The sequence below is a fragment of the Vidua macroura genome, chromosome 22 (assembly GCF_024509145.1).
Source record: "Vidua macroura isolate BioBank_ID:100142 chromosome 22, ASM2450914v1, whole genome shotgun sequence".
NCBI lineage: Eukaryota > Metazoa > Chordata > Aves > Passeriformes > Viduidae > Vidua > Vidua macroura.
In genome coordinates, this window is record NC_071592.1 from 1647498 (window position 1) to 1671091 (window position 23594).

Sequence of the window (23594 nt, forward strand, 5' to 3'; positions counted from 1 at the left end):
TTTTTAATAATGCAGAAACCCAGTTCCATTCTAAATACAGAAAGTGCTGATTCCATTCACACCCCAGCCTTTGAGTGGGAAAATGAGATTTAATCTAAGAGGGGAAGATGCTGAAAGACAGAAAGTTCACAACAAATAACTCAGTGCAAGGCTTGCTAATTAAACAATTTCAGAGCAACATTTGCTCTGGGTGCTTTCTGTGAAGGAAAATGAGTTGTTTATGAAAATGAAATCCATTATTTAGTCACAGCAACTTCAAATAACTCCTTTGCAGTTAAATATATTTAACTCTGCAATTTAATGCTGGACTGAATTGCCCTGTCTGGCTTTGCTGTGGTTCTCCTTTGGCTTCCCATCCTTTTTTGGGGATGAAGGGAGAGTTTCCTTTTTTTTTTCTTTTTTTCTTTTTTTTTTTTTTGCCTCTGTACTGCTTATTTCCAAAAATAAAAGAAATCTGTTTGAAATCTACTTCTCAATCTTGTACATAATCTTTTTTTTTTTTTTTTTTTTTTTTTTTTTTGCTTCTGCTTGTAACCAAAGTACAAAATTTTCTGAGTTTCAGTCCCTTCAGACCTTTTAATTTCCTCCCCTCAACAGACTGATAAGGATTAATAATAACACCTGACACAAAGGCAACAAGGAGAGATAAGTTATTACAATTCTGGGACTGTAGCACGGTCCCTGCCTTTAGAGAGGACAGAAAATGCAGGGAAAATTACAATTTTTTTGCCAACAAAAGGTTTAAAAAAATCCTGCTGAGAGATGAGATCAACTGGGGGGAGAGGAGAATGTGGAGCCACTGTCAAAATCCCTCCCTGGCACAAACTGGGAGACCCCTGGGAAGGAAGGGACAATGCCTCAAACCTGCTTTTCCTGGGGAAAAAAGGGAAAAGTTTCCAAAAGGGAAACTCGGGTGGGAATGGAGCCAAGCACAACAAAGAATCAGAGAAAAAAAACCTGGATTTTTCCTAGAAAATTGGGGTTTTTTTTCAAGGAAAACACCTGAAAACTCAAAAAAGATCTTGGATTTTTTCATAGAAAATTGGTTTTTTTCTAGAAAAACAGCTGAAAACTCAAAACACCTGAAAACACCTGAAAACTCAAAAAAGATCTTGGCTTTATCCTAGAAAATTTGAGTTTTTCCTAGAAAACACCCGAAAACTCAAAAAATATCTTGGATTTTTCCTTAAAAATTGCGGTTTTTCCTAGAAAACACCTGAAAACTCAAAAAATATCTTGGATTTTTCCTAAAAAATTGGGACTTTTTCATAGAAAACACCTGAAAACTCCAAAAAGATCTTGGGTTTTTCCATCAAAATTGGGATTTTTCCTAGAAAACACCTGAAAACTCAAAAAATATCTTGGATTTTTCCGAGAAAATTGGGTTTTTTCCTAGAATACACCTGAAAACTCAAAAAAGATCTTGGGTTTTTCCTAGAAATTTGGGGTTTTTCCCTGACTGAGGGAGCCGAGCACATTTCCAGGTCGGGTTTGTTTAAATGCTTTTTTTTTTTAGAGGAGTCGTAACCAGCTCGACTCCCTGCGTGTTTGAATGCTTTAAAAATGATGGAATAGGAATGGAAGAGGAGCTAAAACTCCAGGATTCCGGGAGTTGGAGGTTTTTTTTTGGGGAGTTGGACAGATGTCACGCATTAAAAGGTGGCAGAAAATGGAATTTCATGGGGCTCATCCTGAGGAGTTCCCAGATCCCTTTTCCCTGGGGAAGCAGCAGCACCAAATCCCCGTGAGGGCTCCTGTGATGGGGCCAGCAGCTCGCTGGGGCGAGCCTGTGTGTCCCCTGGTGTCCCCAAAACAGGACAATGGAGCTGGCATCCCGTTGCCATGGGAACGGCGGGAGGATGCTCCGTTATCCCAACAAGGGGGCTCTCCAAGGAGCTGGGATCAAAGCTCCCCTGACAGCAGCCAAATCCAGCAGCAGCAGCCTCACAGGCAAGCTCCCACTCCCGTCCTTGGGGGGATTTTGCAGCCACTCCCAGGATCAAGGGATGGCCTGGGTTGGAAGGGACACTGACAGCTCCAACCTGGGCAGGGGTCAGGCAGCCACAGCTGCTCTGGGAAACCATTCCAGGCCCTCCCCAACCTCACAGGGAAGGATTTTTCCCTAATTTCTAATCTAAATTTCCTCTCTGTCAGACCTCTCTGGAGTCAGGCCAGACTTAGAACGCTGGGAATGACAAATGATGAATTTTCAGGGCGACATGGGCAGTGCCAGGCCGGGTTTCAGAGCGGGTTTAGAGAAGGAAAAGCCAGGCCTTGACACGATCACTGAGCCTGCAGAGCCTCGTTTGGTCCTGCAAGTCCAGCCCTCGTCAGGGCACTCAGACTGATGAAATGCACTCTCGGCTGCAGACATGAAATTTTTATGTGCAGGGGCTGCAGGAGAAGCAGCCACACGTGCTCAGAGCCTGTGGAGGTGAGAGCAGAGCTGTGCCTGCAGCCTCTGCCATGGCAACGGGGAGAAATCCAGGTGAGGCAGGACAGAGGGGTGGGGAGCACACAGGGACAGCAGGGCTGGGCAGGGATTTTCCTCCTTGTCCCTAATTCACCCTGGAAAAAGCAAAGCCCGGAGTCAAGGTGGAAGGCTGAGGAGCAGGGAGAGCTGAGCCATCTGCTCCGTCTGGGACAGAGCTCTCAGGCAGCCTGGAAGAACAGGAGTGCTTTCCCTGCTGCCTGAGAGCACCAAATCTGCTGAAAAGCAAGGGGCAACCCCCACGTGGCTGATTTTACCCCCCAGACAAACCATCCCTCGCAAAGCTGGGCCCTGCTGAGGCAGCTTCGAGCTAATCCTGGCTGAGATGTTTTCCTGCTCCATTCTCAGCCCCTTCAGAGAGCGGGATTTATCAGCTCTGCCCTTTGCACTCTGGTTTTCATTAACACCAGTGTAGACTCGCAATTCTTTACAGCCCTCATTACCCAAGTCAAAATAAAAGCAAGAAGCCCTAATGAGCTGCTAAAGTTGCCAAATGGAACAGAAGCTCTGAAGAGATACCACAGAGTGAGAGCAGTTTTAAAAATAAAGCTTTTTGGGTTAAGGCTTAAAGGAAAAGAGGCACCAGGCTTGGAAATCTGGATGCTGAGATTCTTCCAAGCATCCCGATTTCCCATTTCTATCTGATTTAAAAACTGAGCTCAAAAGAAAAGCAGAACACAACAGCAGCATTATTGAAATAAGTCCTTATTTCCTTATAATTAACAGCTACACCAGGACTTGATTTAATTGTTTCTGGCTTAATAAATGATCGCAAAACTCAGCTGGAAAATGGGAATACAAGCCTGGACTGGTGCACAGCTGAATTTAACATGCTGGGGGACAGGGAAGGAATAGATATTAATATGAAAAATGTCATAGATATTAATATGAAAAATGTCATTCAGCCTCCTGTTTTTTTCCAGAACCATCCCTCTAAGTGCAGGCCTGGCCCCCTGCCAGGGCCGCTGCTCGCAGGGTCACGGTGCCTCGGGAGCAGCTGTAATTTCATTTCTGCTGCGCTGCCATCCTCTGATTGTGCAGCTTGGTGGATTTGTACCACGCCCAGAGCCGGGGGCTCTGAGCTGCTGCCGGCTCTGCTGGCAGGGGGTTTGCACCTCCACGGTCGCCACAGATGAGGGATTTTGTGTGCACGCTTGGGAATCGTGGAATCTCGACTGGTTTGGGTTGGAAGGGACCCCAAATCCCATTCCAGGGACACCTCCCACTACCCCAGCTTGCTCCAAGCTCTGTCCTTGGGCTGCAAGTTTTGGGTTTTTTTTTCCTGCTGGAAAGGTTTTTTCCAACCTGAAAAAAAGGTGTTTTTTTTTTTTTTTCCTGCTGGCCCAACAAGTGTTCTGGGATGTGGAGCGTGGCATGGGAGCTGGATATTTCGGGAGGCAGGAAAGGGAGAGCTTGGGAAGAGGCTTTGGAAAGGATGAGGAATGAGGCAGATTTCTGCAGGAGGCTCCTCAGAGCCCCTCCAGAACCCGGGGCTGATGCTCCCAGCTGGACACAGAGCTCCCACCTTGCTGTGGGCAGCGTTTTTCCCCCTTTCCCACAGCTGAGCCCTCTTTTCTCTCTGCAACCAGCCCCTGCACGGACTCCTGCATCCCGCAGCAGCTGCCAGCAGCCTGGCCCGGGATGATTTCATTTGCTCAATTACTGCTCCTAGAGGCAGCCAGGAAGGGCTGGGACCCTCGGGGTGCCCTGATCATGATGCCTTTGCCGGTGTTCATTGACATTTGGATGTCCTTCCCAAGCAATCCACAAACGCCTGCTCAGAAAGCGCCAACCGCTGCCATGCTGCTCCTCATTTGGACACGGGATGGTTTCCTCTGAAATTCGTGTATTTCTATTTTTCCTGCGGTTTTCCTCCCCCTTTTTAATTTATTTCGCTACTCCACAGAGTCCTGGAAGCAACCGGCACTCTCACACATGGACAAATGATCCTGTGTGATCCCATCTGAAGACACTTAAAATCAGATTTAGGAGCACCAGGAGGGCTGGGAAAGAAAAGATTTCACTGATTTCCCCACCAAGTTCTTCCTATTTTAATCAAAAGGGCACAAAATTCTTTACAGGAAAAGAAACAAAAAAAAAAAAAACTGAGGAACAATTAAATTTATTGGGGGAAAAAAAAAATCACAGCCAAAATTGGGTGGAGGTGATAAATCCCAAGATTTGTTGGTCTGGGACAAAATGAAATATTCGGGAATGCCTAAACAAAGGGGGGGAAATCATTTTGTGATCAAACAAATCAGCTTGGTCTGAACCCCTTTTTTTTTAATTATGATTTTTCATTTTTCAGCAGCCCCAAGTCTCAGCTGTGGCCTTGGCTGTGGTTTTTAGGAACCAGCTCATCCACTTTGCTTCTTGCATGGAAAAATAAGTTTCAGTGACAGGAGCGCTGCGGTCCCTTTGTTGGAGGATGATTTTAGTGCCTGGCTGGATGAGTTTGAAAAACACCAATCACTTGGTTTTTTAAATTTTAAAAGTTTATTAGTAATAAAATAGTTATAAAAAAATAGTAATAAAATTAGAGCAATAAAAATCTGGACAGTGAGGATCAGGACACTACGAGATAATAAAAAGCAAAGGATTTTGGACGTGTGGATGTTTTTGGGCACTGAGCTGCCAAAACCACGCCTTGTGAACAAAGGAATAACTCTGAAAAGTAACAGCCTGTTGTATATTTATATATGTCATACATGGTGCAGAAATTCCTTGCAAATTAAGAATTTTTTACAATCCTGAAAAGCAGTAGCTTGTTGTATATTTATATATCTTATACATGATGCAGAAATTCCTTGCAAATTAAGAATTTTTTACAATCCTGAAAAGCAGTAGCTTGTTGTATATTTATATATCTTATACATGATGCAGAAATTCCTTGCAAATTAAGAATTTTTCTGGTTTTTGCCAACTTCTTCCCCTTAACCCTGGCACTTCAAACTCAAAACATCCACTTGGGTTTCAAAATCTGCACCAAAAATCCCCCCCCACCACGAGAAACCCAAACCCGGTTTTGTTTCATTTCTTCCCTGGTATAAAAGGTGAGATTTTCACCTAAAATCACCTGGCTTTTCACGCCTCTGCTGTTGCTGTGGGGGGGACACGGAACGTGAAAAGATCTTTGTGCCTCAGCAGTTTGGCTGAGAAAAAGGGGATAAAGCAGAAAAAATACAGAATGAACTCAAGCAGGCAGAATTAACAGGGGAAAGGGGGGGATTTGAAGCAAGGGAGGGAGCCACAGAGACAAAACTGGAGATTTCCCCCTCCCAGATTTACAATCCTGCACTTCCCCTCTTGCTGCTCTCATTTATTGAGGACTCCACGCCAAGGAGTGTTTTTCTACAACTTTAAGCTGAATTTCATTGTTTTAAAAATACATAAAGCCTAAAACCTGATTTTATTTCAATTTAAGTGCTCAGAGAAGTAGAAAGAATTGATACATCAGTAATAGCAGAGGGGCAAGGGGAGAATTTATGGCTCCAGAAATACCGAGGCGCCGCAGTAAGAAGCTGCATTTCAGCCTTTCTATTAAAGTTCCTCCCATTAAAAAGTAATGGAAGTTTGAAGTCCCCCAAGGCTGTCCTTCTCCCATCAGAGCGATCCCAAGAAGCAGCAATTTGTCATCACCTGAGGGCTGAAAACACCTCAGCTCCACAACCGGGCATGAGGGGCTGCTTTTGTCAGCCAAAATCCACCTTTCCCTGCACCCAAAAGGTGGCACTGACAGGGATCAAAGCAAATAAATGGGAATGATCAGCACCAGGAGGAAGAGGGTGGATGCCCCAGCACCAAATGTCATTTTCCCAGGGAGGAACGAGCCCTAATTTTGGGTACTCCACAGAAATTCCATGGACCTTCTCACAGGAAGGATGGAAATCATGCTGGAAATTCAGTTTTTCCCCAATAATCTCGTAATTGGTCACATCCCAGCCAAAGCCATCCAGCAGCTGTAGGGAGCTGATTATTCTCCAGCGCTGGTGCTCACCAATAAATGATTTTTTTTTTCTCTGTTTTGCTCATGCTCTGAGATGTTTTACTCCACCCAAGGTCAGAAACACTGGAGATTTTTTTTTCTCAGTGCTGAGACATCAGCGTTTGCCCCGGTGCTGCACTCAGAGCCGGGCTTGTCAGCCCTAATTGATTTGCAGGGCCTTTGGTCAGAGACTGAGCTAAACTTAAATTCAGGAGGGGAAAGGTTGGTTCAATACCTCTCCCTGTTATCAACTCTTCCTTGTCTCTGCCCTGACAGGAAGAGGTGAGGCAAAGGAATTGAGTCCTAAATGAAGCTTTCACTTCATTTGCATGAGGTTTTCACTCCATTTGCATGAGGTTTTCACTTCATTTACTGTGTTTGTGTTAGGATTCCTACGGCAACAAAGAAATTGCCGGCCTTTGCCTGATGAACAGAGGAGTAGAAGTGGGCTAATAACCCCCGGAATTGGCTTGTGAATAGACCCAACCTCACTTTACTTCTGTATTTCAGCTCTTGTTTTGAGCAGTTTCCATTCGTTCGGAATTTCACCCAGCTCACAGCTCTCTTAGCCACTGTCTGAAAAGTAAAATCTGCTCATTTGGAGAAATTTGTGGGAGAAAAGGGGCAAGAAAATGAGAAGATCCAAGGGCTTGCACTGTTGCCACCTGATGCTTCAGGTCCTTCACCTCCCACAACTGCCAAGAGCAGGATCACTCTAAATTTAAGCTTGAAAATGTGACACCCGAACTTCTGTAATTCTTCCAGCTGAACAATCCTTTGTAGCTTCTTCCTTTGCTCTTCCATCAACATTTCCAGGTTCAAATATTTGCCAGGGGAGCACAGATCACGCAGACCACAGGATTTTACCCCTCCCTCCTCTTTTATAGCTCAGCACCCCTGACCATCCAGCACTTCACACCAGCCTGATGAGGAGTTTGAGGCATTTTGGTGGTTTGCTCTTCAGGAGAGCGTTTGCTTCCCAACTTCCCTGGTGAAGAGTGGCAGAATTCAACAGAGATCATCTCACTGGGTTTCCAGTGTGTGAACCTCGGGACGTTTTCCCATTTTGGGCTGAGGTCACAAGGCACCGCTGGCTCTGGCAGCGCGTCAGCAACGCCGTTCCTGCGCTTTCGCTTTTGTGTCCCCTAATCAGCCCCATGAGACCCCGCACTTCTCTCTGCATCCAGGGCATGTGTGCCTTCCCTTTCTGCTGGGAACAAAGCCCCGTGTCTGGAGCAGTTTGTGTGACAGCCCGGGCTCAGTAATGATGCAGGAGCCGTTTGTTCCCTTTTCATCAGCGCAGTTAATGACGGGGCCCAGAAGAACAGTCAGGACTGGGCCCCTTTGTCTTCAAACAGATTTTTTTGGTTTTTTTCCCCCCTCTTTCCTTGTGTACACCAGACGATCTAAATTAATCTCTCCTCTTCGGGAATCAAAAATAGCTGTGATAGCCTTTCCCAGTTCTTGCCTCCTCCAAGTCTTTCCGTTCCCCTCTCCTGCAGTGACCTGATTAGAGCCCACCTCCATCTGGCTCCTTGGCAGGGGACACGAGGTGGGAGCTGCCGGCAGGGCAATTCCTGCTCCAGAGCTCTTCCCAGAGGCCACAAGGAGTAGTTTCCTTCGGGGAAATTCTCCACCAGCAGCGGCCAGAACTGAGGCAAGTGATATTTGAAAGGAGAGCTGTTGGAGAGGGAAGCAAAGCAGCGTTTGCTCATCAGATCTAGATCTGAAAATTAATCTGGATTCTCTTCTGGTAGCTTAATTGAAAAGGGGAAGCACCAAAAGAGTTTCATGCTGAACAAACACTCCCAAACTCTGTTTTCTTGCCTGCCCCAGCCTTGTTCTACCTTTGCTGTGGGTTTTCTGCTCACTGCCTGTGCAGCCTGGGACAAACTCGCTGAAAGGGTGAACAGTCCTTGCCCAGGGAAACCACGATAACCTCTCCCCCCTTGACTATTTTTGGGAAGGCTGGCAAGCCCCAAACCAGAGGTTTCTTTGCTGTCTGTGCCAGTTTGTTCTAAGCAGAAAGTTCCTCCCAGCCAGAGACGTGGGGTCACTTCCTTTGACCATCAGCTCCCCTCTCTTCTGAGCCCTCTCAGCTATTCAGCCACTCATTTCTCGTCCCAAAAACTTCACCAAGTCCTGCAAGTCCTGTCCCAGAGCTCATCCCCAGCAGGGCTCAGGGGGAGCTGCTCCTCTTGGGTGGTCACACCCGGAGTCTCAGTCGCGCCTGTCAGGACACTGAAGGGAGCTGAGCACACCCAGGAATTCTGGAACCTTCGAGGAGCCTGGGTGGGTAGAAAGGGAATAAACATCCACTCAAGGCTGCTGTGACACCCCAGTCCCAGGCCAGTCCCTCCCCTGTGCCCTGCAAATGTTGACACTGAGCTGAGAGACGCAGCTGAGCCTGGAAAACCAGGACGTGATTCAGGCTGCAGAGAGGGCCAGGCTGGCCAGAGCAGGATGCCAAAAATGGCATTAGTTCCAGGGATCAGGAGAGACAAAAGCCCACGTTTAACATCTCACTCGAACAGCCCCAGGAGCCTTGAGGAATGTTTATGCCCCTGAACCTTCTGGAGGGAGGGAATGAAAAGACAACAAATAAGTGCAGTTGATTGCAAAGCAAGGCAGGGCTTGAGGTGCTGTGGAGACCAAAAAGGGCTTTAAAGTCACAGAGTGGGCACCTGCTGCAGCTGAGAGCACTGCTTTATTTTAAGGTGAGCATTAATTGATTTCTGACTGTAATCACAATTACAGTGTCTTACCCTGATTAATGGAGGGCTTGATTAACACACAGGAACGTGCTCCTGTTTTCATCCTGGGGAGAGGAGGTGAAATATGTTTTGATGCCATGGCTGGAGTGATAATTTCACCAGAGAACGTGGTGCTAATGCCAGGCAATTAATCATCTCTTGTGGTGATTTACAGCAATAAATGATTCCTCGTGGCACAGAATGGGGTGGATTAAATTTAAGGCTTTAGGATATATTTGGCTTTACCTCATCCGTGCTTCAGCTTCAGCGTGCTTGACACAGCACTTTGAACTTCTGGGTTGCAAAGCATCTTTGTGCTGATTTTTTAGCGCTTCTGCTACATCATAGAACCACATTACTCAGAGATTTACCATTGCTTGTACTTATTTATAGTGCTGCTCTTAAACTGAGACCAAGGCAGGGCCTTGGGAAGAGCTTCAGGACCACAGGCAATTTAAACCCAACATTTTCTAAGGGTACAATTTGAGAGTTGGCCTTGGGAGAGCTCCTATTTATTTTCCTCCTGGTAAACACGACCACAGAGAGGGGAGACAGAGAAAAACCAGCTCAAAGCCTTAATTATAAGGCAGAGAACTAAAATGAGAGTGGCTCTCTGCACCAAAAAGCCATGAAACAGCTCCGGCTTTCCCTCTCCCACCTGGTTTGGCCCCAAAAACGAGGGGGAGAGGGAAAGCAGCAAAGAGCAGAGCTTTGAGGGAGGTGTCCCCTGACATTTCCAGCCCCTGGTGGGTGATTCAGCTGCTCTGATGGGTGTCACAGCCAGGAGAGGGATAAATCTGTGGATTTGGGGCTAATTATTATTATAGAGATAAATACTGACCAGGTTTTGGGGTGTTTTGCAGCCCAATCCTCAGTGACCCCTTCCCTTTTAACCCACGGTGCTCCTGCCAAGGGAGGGAGATTCAGGAGCATTAAAAGTATTCCCAAATTCACTATTTTCCTCGTTTGTAGATGAAATAGTGACATCTGGGGCCTGTCTGCCCCAGAAATGGCAATTTTCCCTCATTTTGGCGAGGGATTAAAACCAAATCAGACTCACCAGAGAAAACCCAATGTAAATTATCAAAGCCTGTGGAATCAGTGGAGCCTCACTGACTTTTACTGCAGAAATACACAGTTCTTCGTGTTGGAGCTGCCTTTCTTACTTTCTGTTTGTGCAAAACCACACAGCCAGAGGGCAAAGAAAAGGAATGCCTTCCACACAGCCCTTCCAGGAGCAGGTCCTGCCGCTGGGAGCAGGGAAAAGGATCCCTGGGCAGGGGCTGATAAGGCTGAGCACAAAGGCCCTGCAGGACAGAGACCTTTATCACCCACCTCTGCCCAGGAGAATCGTATTTATTGGGGAAGGATGGAGCTAACAGCCCTGGGCAGCTGCCAGGGGCCAGAGGAGCAGATAAAATCTCCTTTTCTGTACCCCCAAAAAGGCTGCTCAGCCTGCCTGGCTGTTTGCAGAGTGCCAGCAGTGTTTGCTTTGGGCTGCTGGGCAGAGGAGAGGCCTGGAAGGAAACAAAAAGCAGGGAATGAACAACAGAAATGGGATTTTACAATGGGCACATCTGCTCAGTAGCAGCTTGGAAGCCAGGCTTCCTAATCACACTTTTATGGATTGGTACCAGAGCAAAATAAAACCCCAGCTCTGCCTGAGCGTGGCAAATAGGGCAGGGCCAGGGTGGTTCTTGAAGTGCCTCTTATTCCATCTAGTCCTGTCTTTTCTCAGCCACTTTCCTCAATCCAACAGGGCCTTATTGAAATAAAAACTTCTGGCCTATTACAAATTTCAGAGGAAAAAGAATTGGAAATCTTTCAAATAAAGAAAAAAAAAGCACTGTTTGGCTGTGATTTATTCCTGTTTTTCCCTGTAGGTTTTTCCCCCTCAAAAGAGATCACACTGATTTTTGCCCTGGCCACAGAACCAGTCAAACTCCAAAACAGAAAGGGGGAAAATCAAGGCAGGAGCTGCTGAAAACATTCCCAAAAGCTGCAGCTGGTTCTGTGCATGTCCTGCTGCTGCTGCTGCGGGGCTTTGTGAACGCAAGGCAGCAGCTCTGAGGGGAAAAGCAGCACCAGATCATTTCAGCAGCTCAGCCCTTCCCCTCCCTTCTTCTCTGACCCTGACAGACTGTGCTGGAGCAGAGCACGTCCTCCTGGATGATCTGAGCACATTTGGGATGCTGAACCTGGGGCTCCCCAGCCCAGATTTCCACGGGAAGGGGAAGCTCAGGGCCAGCTCTGGAACATCCCTGCCCTTATCACAAGATAAATGAGCCCATTAAAGGACCCTGAAACCACTCCCAGTTTAAATTCCCCATTTCAGGGACTGGAAAGAGGCAGTCTGAGCCTGAAAAAGATTCATTCATCCTCCAACTCCTGCCAGCTCCATTTTAAAATTCTCACACATGTCCTGCTCCTTGTTCTCCAAACACAGCCCTAATGAAAGGGATTTAAAAATGCTGTCGTTCTGTTTGCTAATAAACACTGTTAATTTCCCTGATCAGACGTTTCTGACACTTGCATGCTGTTAAATGTCAGAAGTGTTTCCTTGAGCCATCCATCCCTTCAGAGAGACTGAAGTTCTCGGGGGATCTGACTTCCTGTCACTACAGTTCATCCTTGTACTCCATCCCATATGCACAGGGAAAATTTAAAAATCTGCAAGGCTTCCTCATCACCAAAAATAATTACTGTCTGGGAGAAAGTAATAAAGTAATCTGTGCTAATTGAAACTGTGAAATATCTGCTTCTCCATCAGCTCGTTCAGTACCTTGGATAAAACACACAGCCCCTGAATTCAGCTCCTCTGCTCTGGATTATAAATTCCCCTCATTTTCTCTCTCTCCCAGCACTTAAAAACTGCAAGTGCTGATATTAATTATTTCAAGATTTTTTTGGCAGTCATTTCCTCTAATAAAATTCTCTCCCCTTAGGGAATTATCCATCAATCAATCTAACTTTCCTTGTGTCTTTCACGAAATGAGACATTTCAGCCTGTGCTCCAGCCTTCCACTCCCTCTCTGCTTTTGAAGGTCACATCAACAGGCAGGAAGAATCTTTCTCCCAAACTCACTCTATAAAAAAATGGCCCAGAAAGAGAAGTTCTTGCAGGTTCTTACACAGATGCTGAGAAGATTTAGCCCAGCTTGGTTGTAGATCCACAGAACACCTGGAAAATTGTATTTATATATAATATCTCTAATTCTAACAGCCCAGCTCCTCTGCAGGTCCATCAGTGCTGTGCCCTCTCAGCTGAAGAGCCACTTCCAGGTAAATTATTTTTTAGGGAGATCCAGAGGCTCTCTCCTCCTTCTCTCCTGAGGAGAATCAAACTCCTTCTCTAAGTGCTTCTCTCTCTGATGTCACAGAGAGCTGAGCTGCCCTGGAAAAACAGAACCACTTGGAAGTGGCACCCAGCAAATGGTGGAAGGAGCTTTATGGGCTGCACTCTGCTCATCAGGAGAGGCACCACGTCTGAGGAGCACAAACGTGGCCTGGAGGTGCTCAAGCAGAATTCCAGCTGGGCATGGGTTTAGGCAGGAGCAATTCCCTGATCTCCAGAAATCAGGGGCAAAGTTCTGAGGAAATCAGAAAAAAAAAAAAAAATCAGGACATTTCTGAGGGGCAGAAATCCTTGTTGTGGTGCTGAATAGAGGCAGGAGCAGAGTGCAGCACAGGGGCTGCTGGAACATGGGACTGAGATCTGTGGGATCCCAACCCCACCTCCCTCCTGCCACTCCTCTCCTCAGACTGCTCCTCTCTCTCCTTCCTCCCACTCCCCCAAAAGGTCTGGGGAAGAATCCATTCCCAATTCTCTCTCTGGAACATTTTACACAACAGATTGCAGCAGCAAACCACCTCCCAAATTGCATGTAAGACAAATATCCCAATCCTGGCCTCTCAGGAGCTGTTTCCTGAGCCTCCCAAGCATGGAATTTACCAGGAGTGATGCAGGAGAGCCACACGAGCAGCTCCTTTGTGGACATCAGTGATGCCCCCTCCACCCTGAGCTGCTGGAAATCATCTGGACGTGGCCAAGCTCAGGAAGAAAAAGCAAAACCCACCAGTTTCACCCACCAGCAGCAGGAAAGGAGGAAGCGCTGAGTTCTTATCCCAAATGTTTACTTTTATATAAATATGGCCTTAATTACAGTATCAGCTTCAAAGCCCTGAGGCCTCTCTCTCCTGAGGATGCTCTGAATCCCTCTCCCTCTGCAAGCAGCCACATTCCAGAGGAGAAGCCAAAGCCATGAAAGCTCTGCTCACATTGCTGGGTGGCTCCTGTTTCAAAACAAACCTCGTGGAGATGCTCACACTGTTCTGGAGATGGCTGCCTTCACATCCAGCACGAGGCCGTCCAGCTTTTCCACAAATATTGTTCTTTTCACGGGCTTGAAGGAATTTCCGGCTCCCCGGAGTTGTTTATGTTTGGCTCAGCTTTGCTCCTACAATGTCTCTCTCAGAGGAGATGCAGGCTCGACCAGAAATGTCTCAGCCACACAAGTAAATTCCACTTTTCACACATCCCCTCAACTCTTCACCAAAGTTGACATTTGGTATGGAAAGCCCCAAATCTTTGCACACAAAGGCCCAATCCCAGAGCCAGTGGTGCTGGTGGTTCATTCCAAGGGAATCAGGGAAGCCAAGACTCAGTTTTCACAAGTCCTGGGTGAAAAATCAACAAAAAGTGGATTCTTGGTGGCTCAGATTTCAGGAGGATTGGGATGCTTTGATTCAGAGTTAATTAGGCATTAAAAGAGTCCCATCAGAGGTAGGGAAATATCATCCATAAATCTCTGTACTGCCTCATTAGCCTTTAGGACAGCAGCTCCGAGTAAATCAATTGATTGGGAAAAAAAAAAAAAAAAAACCCAAACCAACAAACCAGGAGGAAGTTTCAAGATTATTTAGAAATCTCTATTCCTACTTTGATCACAGGAGAAAAATAAACTCTAATTCTCGAAATCCCCATTTTAAAGGGACACATGTAAATAAGGGGCCAAAGATCCCATTCACCTTGGGCTATGGAGCCCAAATCCAATACATTTCCAATATTTTCCCAGTCTCCTCCCAGATAATTCATATTTTAGAGACTTCAAATGAGACTCTGAATGGCTCTTGAAGAGGAGTGAGCTGTTAAAATCAGGGGAGAGAACACAACTCTGGTGATTGAGGTTCTTGCAGCAAAGGAAAGGTACCAGAGCATAATTTAGAGGGTAAAAGATGATGCTGTTTATAGAGACAGGAGCAATTAAAGCTGAAATGTTTAATTATGAAGAGCAGAAGAGAGAAAGCACCAGACAATCTCCACCACAGCTTTGAAATGAACTCATTTCTACCCAGGCTGCACAGAGGCTGTTGGAGAGCAAGGCAGGGAATCTGGGCTGAGTTCATCAGCTGGGGATCCTCTTCCCAGGCAGGGAATTCTCCATCCCACATGCCTGGGGGTGCTGCTTCCCCCTCCCCTGGGGGTTCACACGTGGCTTTCATTGCAGCATCCCTGCAGAAAACCCTGGGTGAAGGAACAGCAGCCTGGGTGGGCTGGGACGGGGAATTCTTCACTCCAGCTTTCCCCTAAATGATCTCCTCTAAAAACAAACCCAGACACCCCCTAACCTCACACACAGCGCCATCCCAGCGTCACATTTGCATTTTTTCTGCCCTAATTTCCCTTTAAATGCTCTGCAAAGCCGTTAAAGCCCCGAACTTGAAACAGAATTCCCTGAATTCCTGCCAGGAGCATCCTCAGTTCCAGGGCAGTGGGATGCATCAGGAAATGTCTCCCCCCTGCATGAACAGCTCTCACTTCTCACGTTCTGCATCCAAGACCCCTTATTTACACCCCTTAATCACCCTAATTACCAGTGGGAAGAATTGCACCCCTCAAATAAGAAAGCCAGGAAAGGGCTGGGGGTTCATTGAGGCTCCTCCTGGAGACCCAGGTGTGCAGAGTTTGCAGATGCAGGGGAGCTCCTGGACCTGGGGAAACTGAGGCAGCGCCACAGCTGGGAGTGGGGTTGCTCCACTTGGAAAGGGTTCTCCTGATTTGGAAGGGAAAGGATTTTTAGCATTATTTCCCTAACAGTGAATTCCAGAAGTCTTGAGGCTCCAGGGATTTCAGTCACCTGATAATTGAGGCAAAGCCCTCCCAGGACACGGGGCCATGCCAGTAAATATCCATGGGGCTGCTTTTCCCTTTGTTTCCCTGTGACTTCTTGTCCAAAAGTGCCCCAAATTAAAGACAAGGACGGGTTTTTTTTTTTTCCATTTTTTGGACTGTCCTTTGTGCACTAGGTCAGGATAAGGATTCTGACAAATCTTCCCTAAAAGTTCAAGCTTTGGCTTCACTACTTCGGTGTTGCTGAGTTAGGAATGTTCCTTGGCTCCTGCATCCCAGACAGCACCAGGGCACTTTTAGGTCATTAAAGAGCAAAGATTTCACCGCCATAAAGTCATTTTCAGTGATAAATGAAAGTTTCTCATATGGGAATATTTACATGAATTCCAATTTGCACAAAACATTTGTCATTCCTCCTTTTTCCAAGGCTCTTAGGGACGTCTTACGCTGCTCCTTTGTCAGGAGGGACACCCAGCTCCCAGCTGGGACTCATCCAGGCCAGGGTGACAGCAGGGACTGCTTTCCCTGGCTGGCTTTTCCCCAGGAGCCCGTGCAAACTCCCAGCCTGATGCTGCTCCTTATCTCTGCCCTGCACAAACAACTCCTGGGCTGAGCTCTGTGAGGGAACCGGCCCCAGCGGGGCTGACACAGCTGATCTGATCCCCTGCAAACAAAATCTCTCCTCGCTTGGAGCTCCCTGGGCAGTTTTGATCGGATGCAGGGAAGGGTGGAGGAGTCAAAAAGAGCAAACTTTTCATCAAGGCAGCACAACAATGAACCCCAAGATGACAAAGTGCTCCAGGCCACTTCCAGCTCTTCTACTTCTTTCCTCTCTTAAACCCAAGGAAAACAAATGGCAGGCCAAAAGCTACATGCTGCAAGATTTGGAGGGCAGGGAGGGTTCTGCAGGCTCTCATGGGATCATTCTTTGCACAGTTCAAACTCGACAGCCAGGAACAACTTGGAATTAGAAGCTCCTGCAGACAGCAAAGCAGAGAAGGAACCCTCCACTGATGTTCTGACTCCTTTACAGGGTATTTCTCTTCCCCTAATTCTTGCACTTAAATAGTAGAGAAAATAGAGGTACCAAACCCCCGAAAGAAAACATTTGTACCACTGAAATCCCTGAGAAATCTGATGTCTGTGGAGTCAGGACTTACCCAAGGCCTTGAACAGTAATTTCTCCAACAATTTTAGTCCAGAAAAAGGAGAATAAACAGGCCTGGCTCTCTGGAGAGAGGCACCAGCCACAGATGTTTCTATTTTGAGTAAAACCAAACTACAAAGTCAAGAGGAAAACCGAAAAAACAAGCAGAGAGCAGAGAAAACAATCCCCAAGCCACACAAAAAGGGACTTAAACCTCTCCCAGCACTGGGAGAGAGAAGTTGCAGCCAGGTTGAATTTGCCAGCCCAGAGGTCTCCCTTGCAGACACTGAGGGGGCAGAGGGGCAGCCAAGAAGCTCCTGGTGAAGGTTGGTTTTCCCTGTGCTGGGCATTTTCTGTTCTGCTGGATCACAAAACCATTTGGGCTGGAAAAGCCCCCCAGGGCTGAGTCCAAGCCCATCACTAACTGTGCTGAAAAGCTGCATTTTCTGGAGCAAGCAGGGCAGGGCAGGGCCTGATCTGTGTGGTCAGCACCGTGGGTGTTCCATCCTCAATTCCTGACATTGGCACAAATCCAGGAGCTCCCCCCAGCCCAAAATCCTGGCAAAGCCTGGCAGGACCTCTTGCTCTTGATGCTCATCCTCCCCTCAAAGGACTGGGCAATTCCCACAGGGGAGCCAGGCTTTAATTAACGCAGTGCTCCGAGGCTGGGGGCTGAGATTATCTGATCATTGCTGCAGCAATGGGTGATCCCAAATTTTCTATGGGAAAATGCCTGTGGAACCCACGAGAATTACATGGAAAACTCTCCCATCAGACCCTGCCCCATTTTCAGCCCAAGTTTTCAATTCATGAACAATCTCTATATTAAGGGCTGAAATCCCAGAGCCAGACTCTCCTAAAAATGGGATTTTGAGGGAAATGAAGTTTTTACCCCTGGACATGCAGTTACAGAGATGGTTCCGAGTTATGTGAGATGGGACAGGGTGAGAAAGGACATGGAAAAATCCTTCTCTTGTGGATCTCCATCCTATAGATCCTTCTCCTGTGGATCTCCATCCTATAGATCCTTCTCCTGTGGATCAGGAGGCTCAGCATCATGAGGAAGAAGGGGGAAGATAAATCCTGAGGGTTTTTTTACAGGATCCACCTGATGCTGCCAGCTTTTCCTGCACAACCCCCAGATTTCTGTCCCAAATCACAGCCCCTGCCTCCTCCGGCCACGTGCTGAGCGTGTAACTCACCAAAGAGCATTTCCCAGCATCATTTTGGGCTCTAACTCGATGGGGAACAGCTCTGAAAGTGGAGGGAGCTCTTCCCAAAGGTTTTATTTCAGTCCCCAAAGAGTGGGACTTGTGTGGCCACGCTGCTGAGGAGCTGCGTGGGAGACCTGCACCTAATCCAGGCTGGAAATCCCAGGCTGGGAATTCCTCCTCCTTCTCCGGGAGCCACCCCCAAAGGCCCCTTTTAGGGCCAGGACAGGGAGGACTTGTACAAATGTGAACATTTGGGGGAGCTGCTCCTGTTCTCCTTTCTGCGAGCAACAATGAGAGCAAGCCTGAGTGCCACAGTGCCCAAAGGCTTCCAGCTGCCTGACCTTCGCTGGCTGATGAGTGAAAGAGAAGCAAAGAAACCCAACCCTTTCATTTCACCAGAATTTTTTACCAAGGGCTGCTCGTGAAAGCAGCAACGAAATTCCAGCTCTGGAAGTGGCTGGGGGAATTTTAAACCCAAAACTGGCAACGCCAAAATTTGACTGGGACACATTTTGTTTTTAAATTTTTTTCAATTTAATTTTAGGGTTTTTAAAATTTTTTTCACACTCAGAACACGCAACACCAAAATTTCAATTAAATTAAATTAATTAATTTTAGTGATGCATAATGCATTTTAATTTTTCCCGTCATAATGTTTAGCTCAGGAGTGTAAATTCTGAACCTCATGTAATCTGTGAGATGCAAGTTTATCCAAAGAAGTTCATTTTTTCTCCTCATTGATGACTCACAGAGCCTGAATCCCACCTAGGAAATAATCCTTGCATTAAATGAAAGCTCAGACGCAGACATGCACCCAGCTAAACAAATTAATAGAACTTAAATAAAGCTATAAACCTCAGTATTTGCCTCTGTGCACCCCACTAGTCCATGGCAAAAAAACCCAATTGAGCCTAAACGTTTATTGTCATACCCTAAATTCTGATTTTCTCGTGTTTGTCTGAGGTTACAGCCCATAAAATCACTGCCACAGCCACTCACTGAGGGCAGGAAGTGGATCCTGCACCTGCACTTTAACTCCTGCACCTTTGTTATTGTTCAATGCAGCAGAAGCAATAAAACCTAACGAAGGGGAAGGCCCCGTTGTTTGTGGGCATGAGAAGACAGAGCCAGGAGCTGGCAGTTTGGACAATGAAAAGCAGGACTCCATCAGCTGCTGATTTGCCTCTTTTTTTTTTTTTTAACTCTCTCCAAGGGAAAAAAAAAAAAAAAAAAAAAAAAAAAAGAACCAGCTTAATTCTGCAAGAGCCACGAGTTAATTGCAGGCAAATTGATGGAGTTTGCACAGAACTGGAGTTGGGGATGAATTCAATTTAAAGGCATCTGGCTGAGCAAACCAGAACTGCTGGTGCTGGGGTTTTGTGTGGGTGCAGAGTTTGACATCCCAGGAGCTCCTGGAACCTGCACTGAGCACCTGGAGCACGGAATTCGGGGCAGAGGAGCTGCTGGGGTGCTCAGACAGCAGGTCCTGGCTCTGTGTCCCCTGATCCCAAACTTCCACAGGAATTCAGCAGGTGCAGGGTGAAATCCGGGGCTGTTCCATGCTCTGTTGGTGATTTCATGCCAGCAGCTGAGGTTGTGCACGAACACAGCAGTGCGTGGAGCCTGAAATCACAGTTTGTCCCCAAAGGCAGCCAGGGCACGGTGGGACAGTGGCCCTGGCACAGGAGGACACAGCAAATCCTGTCGGGGAGAGAACAGCTGGAACAACAGCCCCAGGCTCTGGAGAGCCAGGCCTGCCCACCAGGGATTCTGCCCTGAGAGGGGAACAAGAGGTGAGAATCAGGAATAAAACACAGGGGAAGTTCTTCGGCCTCTGAGCAGCAGAAATGAGGGCTAGAAGTGACAAAGTCACATGGATATATTGGTAAATAAGGAAGCACGTCCCAAATCCTTCTTCATTTTCCTGCAGCCAGCAAAGCACCCAGTGCAGCCCCTGCTTTTCAGTCCTGGTTGCAGCCTCTGCTCCCTCAGTGCCCCTCGCTCAGCCCAGGCTGACAGGAGGCAGCTGCCGCAGTGCTGGGGACTGAGCTGCTGCCAGGGCTTCCCCTCGGACACAATCCCAGCTTTTCCAGCATTCCACATGAGCTGAGGCCCTGTGGCAATGCTGCACAGGCTCCTTCCACACTGGATTTCTCTGTGTAAGCACAGAGAGAACAAACATCTCATTACAACAGAAGGTGTTGATCAGTTTTGTTTGGAAAAGCCTCCCTTCCCTGGGGAAAGTGGCAAAACCTCTCCAAGAAAGCAAAGTTGGGGATGTGCGATCTCATTTGTGCTGTGTGGGGAGGTAGAGCCCATCTCTGCCAAGCACAGGGCTGGAAATTCACTCCACAGTCTCCGATCTTCCTTTCTCCTACCTCCCTCCCAATAAACAGCCTCAAAAAAAAAAAAAATTAAAAAAAAAAAAAAATTAAAAAAAAAAGAGAAAAAAAAATGAAAAAAAAATCAAATAAATAAATGTGTACACAAACTGCAGCCATGATAAGATTCCAATATGGAAGAAGAGTTTGTGAAAGCTCCCTAATAGAGCTGTCAGGGCTGCTTTGTGTGCCCATATGCTGCTCTGAACAAACGCTTTCAATCCTTAGAGGTCGTGTTGGAAGTGTTCCCCACACCCCTTCCCATCCCTCCTGATGCCTCCCAAACCTCCTGGAGATGGTTGCTATGCCATGGGTGAGCTGGGTGCTTGGTATGGAGCAGGGAGAGTGGCTTGTTTTGATTTGAGTTTAAATATTTAGACACAATTTGCATCTAATTAGCATGCTGATGGTTACGGAAGCGCAGCACAGAGCCTGCAGCAGCTTTGTTCAAATGTCACATCCAAGGCGACGCTGGCGGTGCTGTGACAGCCACCTCACCTCAAAATTAGCAACCATCCTGCTGGAGGAGGGGCTTTCCACCTGATGTGCAGGTGATCAGCCCAGGCTCTCGGGAAGAAAAGGAGAAATTCCTTGGAAAACCCTCAAAATGCTGAGGTGGAGACTCGAACAGCCAAGTTCCCACCAAAAAAAAAAAAAAAAAAAAAAAAAAGCAAAAAGCACATTGCTAAGCACTGTTCGTGGAGAAATACAGATTTAGAACATCTTTCCAGGGTACCTATAATATTTCCATATGTGAAATGGTGCACTCCACAAAAACCTACTTTTACACCAGTCTGTGCCACACAAATGTCATTCCCCCCCCTCCCCCCCCCAAAAAAAAGGCTCATCCAAGCCTTGCTTCCCATTTTCCAGCCAGGCAGCCCAGGGCACGAGCTGAGCTGGACAGCACTGAAAGTTCTACCCAGCAATTCCAGAGCATCAGGGCAAATCTGGTGGGAAAAAATCCAATTGTCCCAATTCTCTCGGGACCACTGCGCCTAGGCAGGAATATAACCCCAGAAAAAAGGGAATTCAGCACCTCCTGTTAATTATTTAATGACCTACTCTCCTCTTTCCTTGCTTCTGCTGCCCCAAATCTCCCCCAGCAAGCACCTCCACACAAAGGGAGGAATATCCTGCAGATGAATTGAACATCAGACCCAGAGCTGGGCTGGGCAGTCAGTAAAAATTCAATAAACACCATCCAGAGCACCTGGCTGCACTGGGGGGAGCCAGGAGCAGCTTTTTGGTCACAATCACTCTCTCACACCACCTACAAGAGGATGGGAGAGCCAAAATTCAGTCTTGTGGGAGTCTCCTGTGCTTTCCAGCTCAGCTTTCTCCTCAGTGGTCCATCATTTTCTTCCTGGCTCCTCTGTCCAGTTGACTTCAGGTGCAAAAACAGGGGAAATTGAGCAAAAATCGATATCTACATTTCAAAAAGCAGGAGACAAATGGACTTGTTATCTTCAAAACTCTCAGCCTTGAAAAGCAAGAAAGAAAATGTACAAAAGACCTATAGACAGAATAAAAAAAAAAAATTATTAAAAAGTGTCCATTGAAGTGTGTCCAAATCTGAGAACAATCTGTGAAGCTTCAGGACGGGAGGAGAGGCCATGGTTCATCCCAGACACAAAACATTCCCACTCCCTGCTCAAAAAAAAAAAAGGGCCTGAGAAGCAGTGGGGCATTTTCAGTTTGGAGAATGGTTTCCAACACAATACACTCCCATAATAGCCCCGAGATGTAAAGCTAATCAGAGGGGACACATTCACAGAAATCAAACCTGGCCAAGTGGCCACCTTGACAGATTCTCCTATTGATAATTTCTTGACCTCTTTTCTCTTTGCTCCCTCACATCCCCTTTCAACAAGCTCTTGTTCCTGAGCATTTCTTGGATGGACAAAAAAAATGGGGTGTGGGGGAGAAGCTTTGTGATGAAGCCAAAATCACTGGGCTGGGGCACAGCAAAGGGTGGAGTGGCTTTTCTGCAGGGAGCTGCTTTTCTGAATTCTGCTCTTTTTGAAGCACCCATCATCTTCCCTTCAGGTGAATGCTAATAAGCCATAAAAAATAAATAAAGAGGAGTCAGTGCTCAGGAGCTTGTAAGCTTGGATTATATTAATCAATAAATACTCAGGACGAATCAGCACAGCTCTGTAAAAGGCTTTTCCCAGCACAGATTGTTATCCCAGCTGCTATAATTAGAAATGAGGGATCAGAGCCCTTTAGAGGGCAGAAAATTTCAGATATTACAAGCTCTGTTACAACACACAAAACCTGGGTTGCATCAGGACCTGGTGACTTTTGGGTCTCACCAGCTCTGAGGAAGTTTCCTTGGCATTGCAACAGGCATTATGCAGCACCTGGGTTGTTTTAATTTGAATTTTTTGGCCCTTGAATCAGATCTCCTCTTACCAAGTGTTCAGTGCTGAGAGCAGGTACAGGAACGCAGCTGAGGCTGCTGCAGTGGTGTCAGGGCTGGTGTTTTTCCAAGAAATTTGGAGAGAGCCACTTCTTTGTCACATCCCAGGGACCAGTGACAGCCGTCAGGAATGTAAAGCCATACCTTGCTTTGAGGCTGTGATATCCAGTTCCAAATTTTTGGGTGCACTTCATTTGGCTTCAATGTGTTTAACTCAATTTAATGGCCCCGTTAATTGCCGAATTGTGAAACCGAGGCTGCCTCTATCTCTGAAGCACATTCCTTGATGGAAAAAATCTGTCTGTGTGAATGGATGCCCCTGCACTTCCCCAGCAGGTGCTAATTTGGTTTGTGTGAGTGGGTAAATAGCTCTGAAGTGTCTGGGTGTGCAGCAGTACCTCACATTTTCTATCACTCTTACCTTCCCGAGTGCTGGAGATGACAGATGTTCATTAGTCAGAGCAGTTAGAACCATTCCCTCCCCTGGAATATTACCTTGCCTCATGAATATTAATGAACTCTCCTTGTGACAGAGCAGGGCAAGCTTTGATCCTCATTTTATAGGCCAGGAGCAAAGGGAGTTCAATAATTCCCACGAGGCAAGGCTGGGGCAGGATGCAGGACCTGCACAAACCCTGGGCATTGGGTTCTTCGGCCTTTTATTTGCTTTTTTATTTGCCTTTTCTCTGGGAATGCCGTTGGGGGATGCAAGGGAAGGACACCAGGGCTTTCCTCCCTGTGCCACATCCTCCCTCTCCCCAGGGCACTGAGGCGAGCCCTGTCCCAGCCTCACAAAGCCCCTCCAGAGTATTCTTGTGAAAAACGCCAATCACTTGTTTTAAAAATTTATAAAGGTTTAATAAAAATAAAATGGTTATAAAAATAGTAATACAATTAGAGTAATAAAAATTGAGAGTTGGGACAATTACAAGACAATAAAGAACAATGAATTATGGATGTCCAGATGCTCTTGGGCACTTAAGCCACAACAAGCATGCCTTGTGAACAAAGGAATCACCTTAAAAGCAACAGCCTGTTGCATATACATATATCTCATACAAGATGCAT

At 46.8% G+C, this 23594-nt stretch overlaps 1 long non-coding RNA gene across 1 annotated transcript; it reads left to right on the plus strand.

Moving 5' to 3' along the window:
- Positions 1-1928: 1928 nt before the first annotated feature.
- Positions 1929-5169, plus strand: LOC128817989 (uncharacterized). The gene is made up of 2 exons (XR_008440361.1): positions 1929-2488; positions 4800-5169. It is a non-coding gene; the product is annotated as an uncharacterized LOC128817989 (long non-coding RNA).
- Positions 5170-23594: the final 18425 nt, after the last annotated feature.